Source organism: Pseudophryne corroboree, chromosome 8 (assembly GCF_028390025.1).
Source record: "Pseudophryne corroboree isolate aPseCor3 chromosome 8, aPseCor3.hap2, whole genome shotgun sequence".
Classification (NCBI taxonomy): domain Eukaryota; kingdom Metazoa; phylum Chordata; class Amphibia; order Anura; family Myobatrachidae; genus Pseudophryne; species Pseudophryne corroboree.
Genome location: NC_086451.1, coordinates 377,777,358 through 377,790,614, shown reverse-complemented (window position 1 = coordinate 377,790,614; position 13,257 = coordinate 377,777,358).

Here is a 13,257-nt window from a genome sequence, read left to right as displayed (position 1 = left end):
TTTGACCCAGGGCGATATGTTATCAAAAAATTAAAGCGAGCAAAAAACAAAGCCCATCGTGCCTGCCTGGCATTGAGACGCTTCGCTGACTCTAAATATGCCAGATTCTTATGGTCAGTGAGAATTGAGACCACAAACTTAGCCCCCTCAAGCCAGTGTCTCCACTCCTCGAGTGCATCCTTAATAGCCAACAATTCCCGGTTACCCACGTCATAATTCATCTCGGCAGGCGAAAATTTACGGGAAAAGTAAGCACAGGGATGAAGGCGATTATCAGACACTCCCATCTGAGAAATCACTGCCCCAATACCCATCTCAGAGGCATCCACCTCCACCACAAAAGGACGCTCTGGATCTGGGTGTCGCAGCACCTTGGCCGAAACAAATGCCCTTTTGAGACGGGCAAAAGCCGCTTTAGCCTCACAAGACCAGTGAGCAACATCCGCCCCTTTCTTAGTGAGTGCCACCAAGGGCGCCACTATAGACGAAAATCCAGCGATAAATCGTCTATAAAAATTCGCAAAGCCCAGGAAACGCTGAAGCGCCTTCAAACTAGTGGGCTGCACCCAATCCAGGACTGCCTGTACCTTGGAACCCTCCATTTGGAAACCTTCTGGGGAGATAATATATCCTAGAAATGCGATTTGCTGAACTTCAAATTCGCACTTCTCCAGCTTCGCCCCAAGCCGGTGGTCTCTGAGTTTCTGGAGGACTAAGCGTACATGCTTCCGATGTTCCTCCAGGGAATGGGAGAAGATTAGGATGTCATCTAAGTATACAACTAAGAATCTATCCAAATATTCCCTGAGCACATCATTCATGAAATCCTGGAAGACTGCCGGGGCATTACAGAGCCCAAAAGGCATCACCAAATATTCATAATGCCCTGAGTGGGTATTAAAGGCAGTCTTCCATTCATCCCCCTCTCTTATTCGGATTAGATTGTACGCACCGCGTAGGTCAATCTTAGAAAAAATGGTGGCAGTACGAAGCTGGTCAAACAAGACCGAAATGAGAGGCAGTGGGTATGAGTTTTTAATCGTGATACGGTTCAATTCCCTGAAGTCGATGCAGGGTCGCAACGAACCGTCCTTTTTACCCACGAAGAAGAACCCCGACCCAACTGGAGACTGTGAAGGTCTGATAAATCCCTTAGCCAAGTTCTCCTGAATGTACTCTGCCATAGCCTGAGTCTCAGGACGTGATAGGGAGTACAACCTGCTCTTGGGAAGCTTAGCATTTGGCAACAAATCAATGGCACAGTCATAGGGGCGATGGGGAGGTAGTACCTCTGCAACTTTTTTGGAGAACACGTCCGCAAAATCTGCATAACACCCTGGCAATCCTGGCAAACTTAGCTGCGAGAGCCTGACTGGAAGGCTCAAGCAACTCCTGAAACAATCAGTACCCCAACTAAGAATCTCCCCAGAGACCCAGTCAAATTGAGGATTGTGGGCCCTTAACCAGGGTAACCCCAACACCAATGGGGCAAAAGTACAGACAGTCACATAAAAGGACAATTTTTCAGAGTGTGTGGCTCCAATAAACAAAGAAATCTGGCTAGTGCAAGAGGTAATTTTACCTTGGGATAATGGTTCCCCGTTTAACCCACAAATCTCAATTTCCGATGCCAAGGGTATTAAGGGAACAGAGTGTTTTAGGGCGAATTGGCGGTCCATAAAAACCCCGTCGGCCCCACTGTCCACAAAGGCCTCAGTCTTGACAGTTTGACCGAGGATCTTCAAGGTCACCGGAATGATAAAAGTCTTCTTGGGAAATTCTGACTTCTGGCCTGACAGGATATTTCCCATCACCCTCAGGCCCTGAAGTTTTCCGGCTTTTCTGGGCATGATACTACCACATGACCTTTATTCCCACAGTACAAACACAACCCCTGCTGTCTCCTCCGCGTCTTCTCACGCGAGGAGAGGCGGGTAGCCCCAATCTGCATAGGCTCCTCAGAAAATTCCTCCGAGTCTGAGGTTCCCTTGGGAAGGAAGGAAATCTCAGTCTCCCTTTCAAGCCTACGCTCTCTCAGCCGTCTATCCACCCGGATGGATAACTGCATGAGCTGATCCAAGCTATCAGGCAAGGGATATTGTACCAGTTGGTCCTTTATCTGGTTAGAAAGACCTCTTCGGTACTGGTGTCTCAGGGCTGGGTCATTCCACTGGGTATCATGGGCCAACCTCCGAAACTCCGTACAGTAAACCTCAACTGGCCTTCGCCCTTGCTTAAGGATCGAAATCTGAGCCTCGGCTGAGGCCGTCTTGTCAGGGTCATCATACAACATGCCCAGTGCCGTAAAAAAAGCATCAACACTTTTAAGCGACGGACAGTCAGGCTGCAACCCATATGCCCAGACCTGTGGGTCTCCTTGTAGCAAGGAAATCACTATGCCCACCCGCTGAATCTCCGACCCAGAAGACTGAGGCCTAAGCCGGAAGTATAGCTTGCAGCTCTCCTTGAAACAAAAGAACTGCGAGCGATCTCCAGAAAAACGATCCGGGAGATTTACTTTCGGCTCCTTAACCCCTGCAGGTGCTGCTGCTGCGGGAGCTCCGCCAGCAGCCTGGGAGGTGTGCATTTTAATGGACAAATCATTAAATTGCCGAGTCAGGACCTGCACCTGATCGACCACCTGTTGCAACGTATTTTGAGGGGTATGCTCCATATTCCCACAAAATTTCAACAGGAGTATTAGGCTGCTGAATATGTTATGCACACCAGTGCCTGCAGGAATGTACTGGTGTTTGAACTGTTATGCAAAACAAATGGACTCACAGACAAACTGGGGAATATGACATAACGTACACAGAAGGTGATAGGGTAACAAAATACACACACAGTGAACAGAGAAGCCCAGAGGCTAAGGAACTGGGTATCTCCCTTGTATTAGAACTGCTCAGATGTAAAAAGCAAGATGTTGTGTTTTAATACGTAGAGAACCCGAAATGCTGTTGCTAAGGGCAACAGCAAAACCCTAAAGGGTTACCAACGGGTGTGGCAGTAAACTCCTTGGTCAGAGATGGAATGATAGACACAAGGAGAGCCTCCACAATCCTGATTCTCACTTGCAGTGCACAGGTTTAAGCTTACTGCCACTAAACTGACCCCTGACACCTAGCACAGTGAGACAGGGTTAGACAGGCAAGTGTTAGAATACAGCCGCAAACTTGCTAAGTTCACAGAGTAATAACAGAACCCCAGCAAGCTAAACGACTGACTCCAGTCTTACTGCTAGGTCTGGATTGGCAGAGTGTAATACCAAATCCCCAGGCCTATTTGCAGTAAGCAACAAACAAATACAAAGCTACACAGTACTGGCTAACTTTCATGAACTGACTAACCAACAGAGATTCAGCAGCATCTGCTTACCCTGAAAAGAGGCCTTATAAAGCAGGTGCTGTCCACGCCCCACTCAGACCTCACAGACTGTGAGCACAAAAACCAGCACCGGATCCCCTGCCGTGCACAGAGCCTATAACCACTGCACAGCAAAAGACCCGAACCGGAGTATCAGCTGCGCTCAGGTTACTCCACTAGCACTTGTCTCCCGGTTGCCATGACGACGTGGCAGCACAGGGCAGGAGACCCTAACACCTACCCAGGTAAATAGCCGGGTAGGATTCACGGGTCACTTGATCTGGGTTGACCCTTTTCCACTTGCCAAAAACACGGGTAAATGCGCGCCCCCGTGCATTTACCCGTGTTTTTTGAGCTAGTGGAAAAGGGGTATTAGCTAAGTCACACAGCTACCTCATTGCGCCTCTTTTTTTCTTTGCATCATGTGCTGTTTGGGGACTATTTTTTTGAAGTGCCATCCTGTCTGACACTGCAGTGCCACTCCTAGATGGGCCAGGTGTTTGTGTCGGCCACTTGGGTCGCTTAGCTTAGTCACACAGCTTCCTCATTGCGCCTCTTTTTTTCTTTGCATCATGTGCTGTTTGGGGACTATTTTTTTGAAGTGCCATCCTGCCTGACACTGCAGTGCCACTCCTAGATGGGCCACTTGTGTCGCTTAGCTTAGCCATCCAGCGACCTCGGTGCAAATTTTAGGACTAAAAATAATATTGTGAGGTGTTCAGAATAGACTGAAAATGAGTGGAAATTATGGTTATTGAGGTTTATAATACTATGGGATCAAAATGACCCCCAAATTCTATGATTTAAGCTGTTTTTGAGGGTTTTTTGAAAAAAACACCCAAATCCAAAACACACCCGAATCCGACAAAAACTTTTCGGTAAGGTTTTGCCAAAACGCGTCCGAATCCAAAACACTGCCGCGGAACCGAACCCAAAACCAAAACACAAAACCCGAAAAATTTCCGGTGCACATCACTAATTTAATACAAGTAGTAAGTTAAAACAAGTCGTGTCACAGTGCTAAAATAGAGATAATTAAAAGATGATACATTTATATGGCTCCTAGTGAAACAGCATCATACCCTGGCTAGGACTTCTCTTGATTCCTTTCATATGAAGTATGTCAAAGGTTGGTGGAATGCAACCAGCGGAGTCCTTGATGGTGTCCCCAATTAATTCCAGCAATGTGCAGTGGCTTGGCATAGAGGGGTGGGGGGGCGCACCGGTTCCTCTTAAGAAATTAGAGTCCAAAGAAGGGGTGCAGTCCAATATATTACCAGGGTAGATAGTTATGGGTGTCCAAATTATAGTGTCTGTATCAGCTAGGCTCAACGCGTTTCGCTGGTGCAAACAACCCAGCTTCCTCAGGAGCATCCTGCACAGACTGGGTTTATCACAGTCAGATCCTCTGTGTATAATGGGCCCAACTCAGTAAGGATTGCAAATTCTGCTAATTAGCAGAATTTGCAATCCTTGTGAACGCACGCTGGGGTCCGCCTATTGCAGGGCAAGGCCGCCCATCATGCTGACCGCCGCTTTCCCCTCTAGATAAAGCAGAAATTACGATCGCACCGCAGTTTCTGCTTCATCGTAGAAATCTGGGTAACCTCCTGCCGGCATCGCGCAACTGCCGCGATCACGCACATGCCACCCCCCCGTTTGTATAACACCGCCCCCATTTCGCCAGCTCCGACCCCTCAATGCTCCGTCTCCACCTGGTCCCATCTGCTTAGGGTGTTTCAAAACGTTGGCCCTACATTTGTACAGTGTTTTCACGTTATATGCTAACAACCCCCCAACTTCCGTTACTGTGAATGGCTTAAACACGGAAACCTTCCGTCTGCAACGTGGCACCCGGCAAGGTTGTCCCCTCTCCTCCCTTCTGTTTAATATGGCTCTAGATGCTCCTTCAACATTTTTATTTGACTACTGCATACCTCCCAACATTACCCTCTCCAGGAGGGACAAAATGCTCTGCTTCTGAACTTTTCTCTTAATTATTGCCGGCACCTGTGTTGAACAGGTTAATGGATAAGAAAGTTGTTTCACCACAGATGCTGGCATTCATAAATTAAGAGGGAAGTCCAGGAGCAGAGTATTCTGTCCCTCCTGGAGAGGGTCATGTTGGGAGGTATGCTACTGACTGGCATGGAATTTAAATTGGCCTTCATACTTTGAAAGTCTCAGCTTGTACTGTTGACTTATTAATGTGCTTTTCGAATCCACACATAGCCTTTCCCGGTTTCCTGCAGCTCCTTCGTTACTTCAAATTTATTTCAGGCTTCAAGATTAATAAATCTAAAATGGAGGCCCTAGCCTTACATGCGGGGGCGGCAGAGAATTGAAATGGTCTTTGAAATGGGCTAATTCTTCATTGATGTATTTGAGTCTTAACATTCCTACACACCCTTCTGACCTTTATACAGCCAATTTCCCAGTAATTATTACTTGCACCTTGGCTGATTTTCAGTCTTGGAAACACTTTCCGCTTTTATATATTGGCAGGTGCCACCTGATCAAGATGATTTCCATTCCATGACTCTTGTATCCCATTAAAATGCTTCCCTTGTTGCTAACAGACTCTGACCTTAGAATCCTAGACAAGGCCATAAGAAGGTTTATTTGGGCTGGGGAAAAAACTAGAATATCTTTATTTGAGCCTCCTGGAATGGGGGGCATTAACCTCCCCTGCCTCAGAATTTATGTCTTGGTGGCGAACTATCGCCATGCCATAGACTGGTTACAGGATACCTCCGATTTTGCTAATACTAACTTGGAACTAACGTATTTGTCCTGACATTCCCCTACCTAGCCTTTTACACATGAGATCCACAGCCTTTCCATCTTATGTAGTTAATGACTAGCACCTGTGCAGCATGGAGATTGTCCCGTTCAAGGATGTGTGTCTCACCTTATCAGACTGTTTTTCTCCTTTTACTTCATAACACAGGATTTCAGGGTCCCCTCACTTCTATTTCAGCTATATTGCATGGTTGGTGTCTCTGGGGTCTCCGTTTAGTCTTTCAGATTTTAGATCCACTGACACTCAAAGGGGTAATTCAGACCTGTTCGCAGCAGCAAATTTGTTAGCAGTTGGGCAGAACCATGGGGGTCATTCCGACCCGATCGCACGCTGCATTTGTGTCCCGTCCCCCCCTGCATGTCTGAGTGCCTTATCATGGCTGTGCTAAATTTAGCACAGCTACGATCAACTCGGAATGACCCCCTATGTGCACTGCAGGTGGGGCAGATATAACATGTGCAGAGAGAGTTAGATTTGAGTGGGTTATTTTGTTTCTGTGCAGGGTAAATACTGGCTGCTTTATTTTTACACTGCAATTTACAGTAGATTTCAGATTGAACACACCCCACCCAAATCTAACTCCCTCTGCACATGTTATATCTACCCCCCCTGCAGTGCACATGGTTTTGCCCAACTGCTATCAAATTTGCTGCTGCGATCAGGTCTGAAATAGGCCCAAAATCCTTTCCTATGATCAATCGGTGGAGATGTTTCCATATGTCGAAGTCAAAAATATTACATACAGAAAACATACAAACTCCACACGGATGAGTCACTGTGCGTGTGAATAAGAACAGCGTGCACAGCAATATATGGTAGCATACGCACTCACACAGGCATGCCACAAAGCTATATTCAACACATATTTCATACCACACATAAATGAAACATGTCGAGCACTAGACATTATAATGCTTTAAATTATATAATGGAGTATAACATCATGTATATGTATTAATGGAACGGAACAAGATAAACATGTCATGCTTGGTGTCAAAATAATTAGAGGAATGAGTGTGTTGGTTTGATACCTGTGATTAAGTTGTATCTCATTGCAACAATTAGTTATGATTAAATGTAGGAATATGAAGCCCCAATTTTCTATGGGAACAAAAGACATTTTCTGCATTTCCAAGGCTGGACTTTGCTTGCATATGAACTGACCAATGACACATCATGAATGAGAAAGTTTGCTCCCCTGGACCAATAACAGAAGACATGTACTCCCCCAATATACACAGTGTACAGGTGATTCCAGTCACAAGAAGTTCTGGTTGCTGTTCGAGATGCTGTTTTTTGGTGTTCTGTGTAGCTGCTGTTGAGGCAGATCCAAAGATGGAGAAAAGTGTGCATTGAGGGAAATGGTAATTGTATGCTGGCTGTAGCTGTATGGATTCCTTTGTAACAACTGCTTCCTGTGTATTTGTAAATCTGTAACCATATATATACTGTACATGTGTTATATTGTATGAATATCCTTTTAAATATCAAATATATATATCAATGAGCGTTGGACCTCAGCCGAAATGTGTGCATGTACTTGTTTTCTCTTAAGGGATGTAGTGTTTGCAACGTACAGTGCACACTTTTATCGTATATGGTAATAAGAAGCGCCTTGCGTCAGCAACATATATTAACGCTGGCATTTTAAATGTTTATTAGAAATACATTTGACTCTAACATATACCTTACCTCTCTTTGTCTACTACCAGATTCGTAGTTATGTAGCAAAACTGCTGTCTAAGCTAACATAAGCAGATAATAGGATTTTGGTACTTACCAGGTAAATCCTTTTCTTTGAATCCATAGGGGGCACTGGAGTACTCTTGGGATATGGACGGCTTTAGCAGAACAAAGGCACTGAATATTTAAATTTAGTAACTCTCCTCCCCTCCATATTCCCAGAGTACCTCAGTGTTTTTTTACTGAGCCGAACAGGAGCGATAGAGAGGATGACAATGGAGAATTACATATAACATGATGGACAACAATAAAGTTGACACATAACGTTACTGACAACTAAACAGTTGACACCATAACCAATAGAACTTGAACATTTGAACCAGTCGGTGAGAATGTGTTACCATAAGATCCCCTGAACTTACCACAAACCAGGTAAAACTGCTCTGGGTGGGCATCCAGTGCCCCTTATGGATTCAAAGAAAAGAATTTACCTGGTAAGTACCAAAATCCTATTTTCTTTTTCATCCACTAGGGGTCACTGGAGTACTCTTGGGACGTACCAAAGCTACCCCCGTGGGCGGGAGAGCTGTTTGGCACCTGTAACACTAGGCGGCCAAAGCTAGATGCTGATGCAGCAAACGTATCAAACTTGTAAAAGCGCACAAACATGTGCACTGATGACCATGTAGCCGCCCGGCAAAGCTGCGTCATAGAAGCCCCACGACCAGCTGCCCATGAAGTTCCCACAGAACGTGTGGAATGAGCTGTTACTGATGTAGGCGGCTGTAACCTAGCATGAAGGTAAGCCTGACGTATGGTCAGTTTAATCCATCTGGATAAGGTCTGCTTAGAAGCTGGCCAACCCATCTTGGCAGCATCATAGAGAACTAACAACGTATCCGTCTTACGAACTGTAGACGTTCGGGATACATAAACGCGTAATGCGCATACCACATCCAAAGTTCCAGAATTTCCTGTTAACACAGGAACTACTATTGGTTGATTGATGTGAAAAAATGAAACTACCTTTGGTAAGAAAGCGGGATTCATCCGAAGTTCCGCTCTGTCATCATGAAACACCAAATACGGTGGCTTGCATGACAAGGCACCCAAATCTGAAACACGCCTTGCCGAAGCTAAGGCTAGGAGAAAAATTGTTTTCCAAGTGAGAAACTTAATATCCACTTGTTGTAAGGGTTCAAAATATGAAGACTGTAAGAAATCTAAAACCAGATTCAAGTCCCATGGCGCTGTTGGTGGAATGAATGGAGGCTGTACTCTGAGGACACCTTGCAGAAAGGTGTGTACAGACGGCAATAGAGCCAATCGTCTTTGAAAGTAAATTGACAAAGCAGATACCTGCACCTTTAGTGTAGATAAACACAGTCCTCCATCTAACCCCGTCTGTAGAAATAACAAAAGACGGGATAACTTGAAAGATGATGTCGGAAACTTCCGAGCTTCACACCAACCTATATAGGCACGCCAAATTCTGTAATAATGAGCTGCCGTAACTGGCTTCCAAGCACGTAACATGGTAGGTATAACCGAATCTGGAATGCCCTCTCTTCTTAAGAGGGCAGTCTCAACAGCCACCCCGTCAAACGCAGCCGCGCTAAATCGGGGTAAAGGAACGGACCCTGTTGTAACAGGTCCGGATGTAGCGGGAGCGGCCAAGGATCGTCTGCAAGTAATCCACGGAGATCCGAGAACCAAGCTCTCCGAGGCCAATGAGGCGCCACTAGTATGACTGTGGCGGACTCTCTTTTGATCCGTTTTAGTAACAGAGGGAGCAGCGGAAACGGTGGAAACAGATACACGAGGCTGCACGGCCACGCGATTGTGAGAACATCCACCGCCACTGCCTTTGAATCTCGCGTTCTGGACACATACTGGGGCGCTTGGTGATTGTGGCGAGATGCCATCAGGTCCACTTGAGGGTAACCCCACCTCTGGACCAACATGTGAAACACTTCTGGATTTAATGCCCATTCTCCAGGATGAAAATCCAGACGGCAGAGATAATCCGCCTCCCAGTTGTCCACTCCCGGAATGAACACTGCCGACAATATCACTTGGTGATGCTCGGCCCAATTGAGGATTCGAGCTACTTCCCGCATGGCCATGCGGCTTCTCGTTCCTCCTTGTTTGTTGATGTACGCAACCGCCGTCGTGTTGTCTGACTGCACTTGGACAGTCTGAGACCGAAGCATGTGCACTGCTTGTCGTAGCACATTGTAAATTGCCCGGAGTTCCAGGACATTTATAGACAGCAATCTTTCGTGATCCGCCCAGAGACCCTGGAGCTGACAATTTTGAACTACAGCTCCCCAACCTCTGAGACTCTCATCCATCGTTAGAATTATCCAATTCCAGGCGCCGAACCGTTTCCCTGCGGTTAGATTGTGTACTTTGAGCCACCAGAGTAGAGATACTCTGGCCCGTGGAGACAACCTCACCCTCTGGTGAATCTGCAGATGCGAGCACATCCAGTTGAAAAGGACGTGAGTGAAATCTTCCGAACTGAAGCGCTTAGAAAGCCGCCACCATTGTGCCTAACAGGCGAATGCACAAATGTACCGAGACTGTGCGTGGCTTGAGCACTAATTGTACCAGATGATGAATAATCTGTACTTTCTGTGCTGGTAGGTAAATTCTTTGATCTACCGTATTGAGAATCATACCTAGGAATTGAAGTTGTTGAGACGGAATCAGATGTGATTTCTTGAAGTTGACAATCCAACCGTGCTGAACTAGTACATTGTACGTTAGCAACGCATGTTGGAGGAGCATCTGTTAAGACGGAGCTTTGATGAGCAGATCGTCCAAGTACGGAACTATTATCACTCCCAGGGATCTGAGATGAGCTATCATCACAGACATCACTTTGGCCTCTCGTCAGCGCCTCGGGTATTCACCAAATGGTAGAGCCTGAAACTGGTAATGGTTCTGCGGTATCGCAAACCGCAAGAATCTCTGATGAGGTGGCCAAATCGGAATGTGTAAGTACGCATCCTTGAGATCCAGCGCAATCATGAATTCCTGTGGCTCTAAACCTGCAATTACTGACTGCAGAGATTCCATCTTGAATCTGTAGTAAGTGACGTACTGATTGAGGCCCTTCAAGTTCAATATTGGCCTGACCGAGTCATCCGGCTTTGGTACCACAAACAGACTGGAATAATAACCCTGACCTTGTTGGTGTACAGGGACCGGAATCAAAACTGCTGAATCCAGCAGAGATTGAATGGCAATTTGCAGAACTGCCCTCTTGTCGTCTGACACAGGCAGTCCTGTCTTGAAAAACCGCAGTGGCGGGAGACAGTCGAACTCTATCTTGTAACCTTTTAACACTAAATTGCGGATACACCCATCTGTGGATGTCTGGAACCACGCCAAATGGGACATCTGAAGGCGTGCTCCCACAACTGGAGATACGAGATGGGCTGGGAGCCCGTCATGCCACTGGCTTGTCGGTGACTTTAGCGTCCTGACGACTGGTGTTGGTTTGTTGAAAACCACGTCCTCAACCTTGTCTACCAGCCGTGGCTGTTCCTCTACCATGGCCTCGAAAGGGCTGAGGTCTAAAGGATTTGAACACCAGCCCAGAGTATTTCCGTCTAGGTACCGTTGGAGGCAATGGTAGGAAAACAGACTTCCCTCCCGTGGCCTCAGAAATCCATTTGTCCAATTCAGGACCACACAACTTCTCGCCACCGTAAGGTAACGCCTCTATACCTCTTTTGACCTCTACCTCCGCTTGCCAAGAATGCAGCCAGAGTGCTCGTCGTGCCGTAACTAGCGACGATGAAAGGCAAGAACTGAACTGACATACGTCAGTAGAAGCTGTGCATAGATAATCAGCAGCTTCACAAATTTGATCAGCGAGAAGTATAAGGTGATCGTCATGTAGACCAGACTTGAGTTCTGTTATCCAAACCATTAGCGCCTTAGTTACCCAAATGCCAACCAACCCAGGTCTAAGCAACACTCCTGCTACCATATACATGGACTTTAGCATAGCTTCTATTTTACGGTCTGAAGGGTCTTTAAGCGTAGTAGCCGTTGGTACTGGTATGGTTCATTTTTTTTGTAAGTTTTGACACAGACGAATCCACCATTGGCGGATTCTCCCATGTAGATGTCACAGACTCTGGAAACAGGTAACTAGACTTAAATCGGCGAGGTATAGAAAACCGTTTATCCGGATTTTTCCGTGTTTCTACTAACATCTTATTAAGAGATTTGGAAACAGGAAAACATATTGGAGATCTCTGTCGTTTAGTAAATACGACTTCATCATTTGTCAGAGGCTCCTCAGTCTCTGTAAACTTCAGAGACTGACGCACTGCCCTGATAATATTATCAATGCCTGGGCTGTCAAAATCTTCACTATCTGACTGCTGGTCTAATTCGCCCTCCTCACCCTCATCTTGCGCAGTGAGGTCTGGCATGGAATCGTCGGAATGCATCCCTTCTACCCAAAGTGCACTTGGACCTTTGGCAAGGCTGAGACCCCTCCAGTATTTCTGGCGGTCTCACCCGAGACTCAGATCTTGCCGCTTCCCGCTTGTGTCGAGCGGCGGCCAATTCTGATTGCAACCCAGCCATTACATTTGCTGACATAGACCATGGAGGGTCCAGGGATGAAACCGGCTTTGAAACCGGAGCGGAAATTGTATTTGTAGCTGAATTCACAAAACATACTGTACATGTGGTAGATCCGTCTGGTAACACACTGTTACAGACCTTGCAGTGAAACTGCTTTTTAGGTTTTGCTGGTGCCTTACTCATTATGCAGACAGACAATACAATATACAAAGACAGACAACTAGCACGACTCAGTGAAATTGTTACTAAGGTGTGTGTAATATATATATATATATATATATATATATATATATATCTCTATCCGAAGTGCAGTGCACGTGGCCAGTTCTATATGAAACCTGATACGAAATTCACACTAACACCCCTGCACCCCCGGTGGAGTAGAGATGTAGGACAGGAACGTTCTGGAATCATAGGAAGACACAGGAAGCATGGTTAAAATGGCCCCCATGCCATGCTTACAGTTAGAATCACAGGTCAGGTTACAACACATGACTTTATAACCTGTACCTGACTTTGCCTTTAATATAGGCTTAACAACCTATTAATATAACCCATGCAGCATATGTAATATTATAACCCCTGCAGCATATTATAACCATGCACCCTATGCTTCCCCCCCTTGCAGCAGCGCTGCCTGTGAGCAGACTTCTCCCCCCTCCCCCTGTGCTCCGTGTACCGCTGCGTCTCAGTGGGGAGTGGTTGCCGGGGAGCAGGACCTGGAATCCGGAGATCATTGCAGGGAGGCGGGGAGCGTGCTATATGGAGAGCGGCCGTGCTGCGGAAGTGTGGCC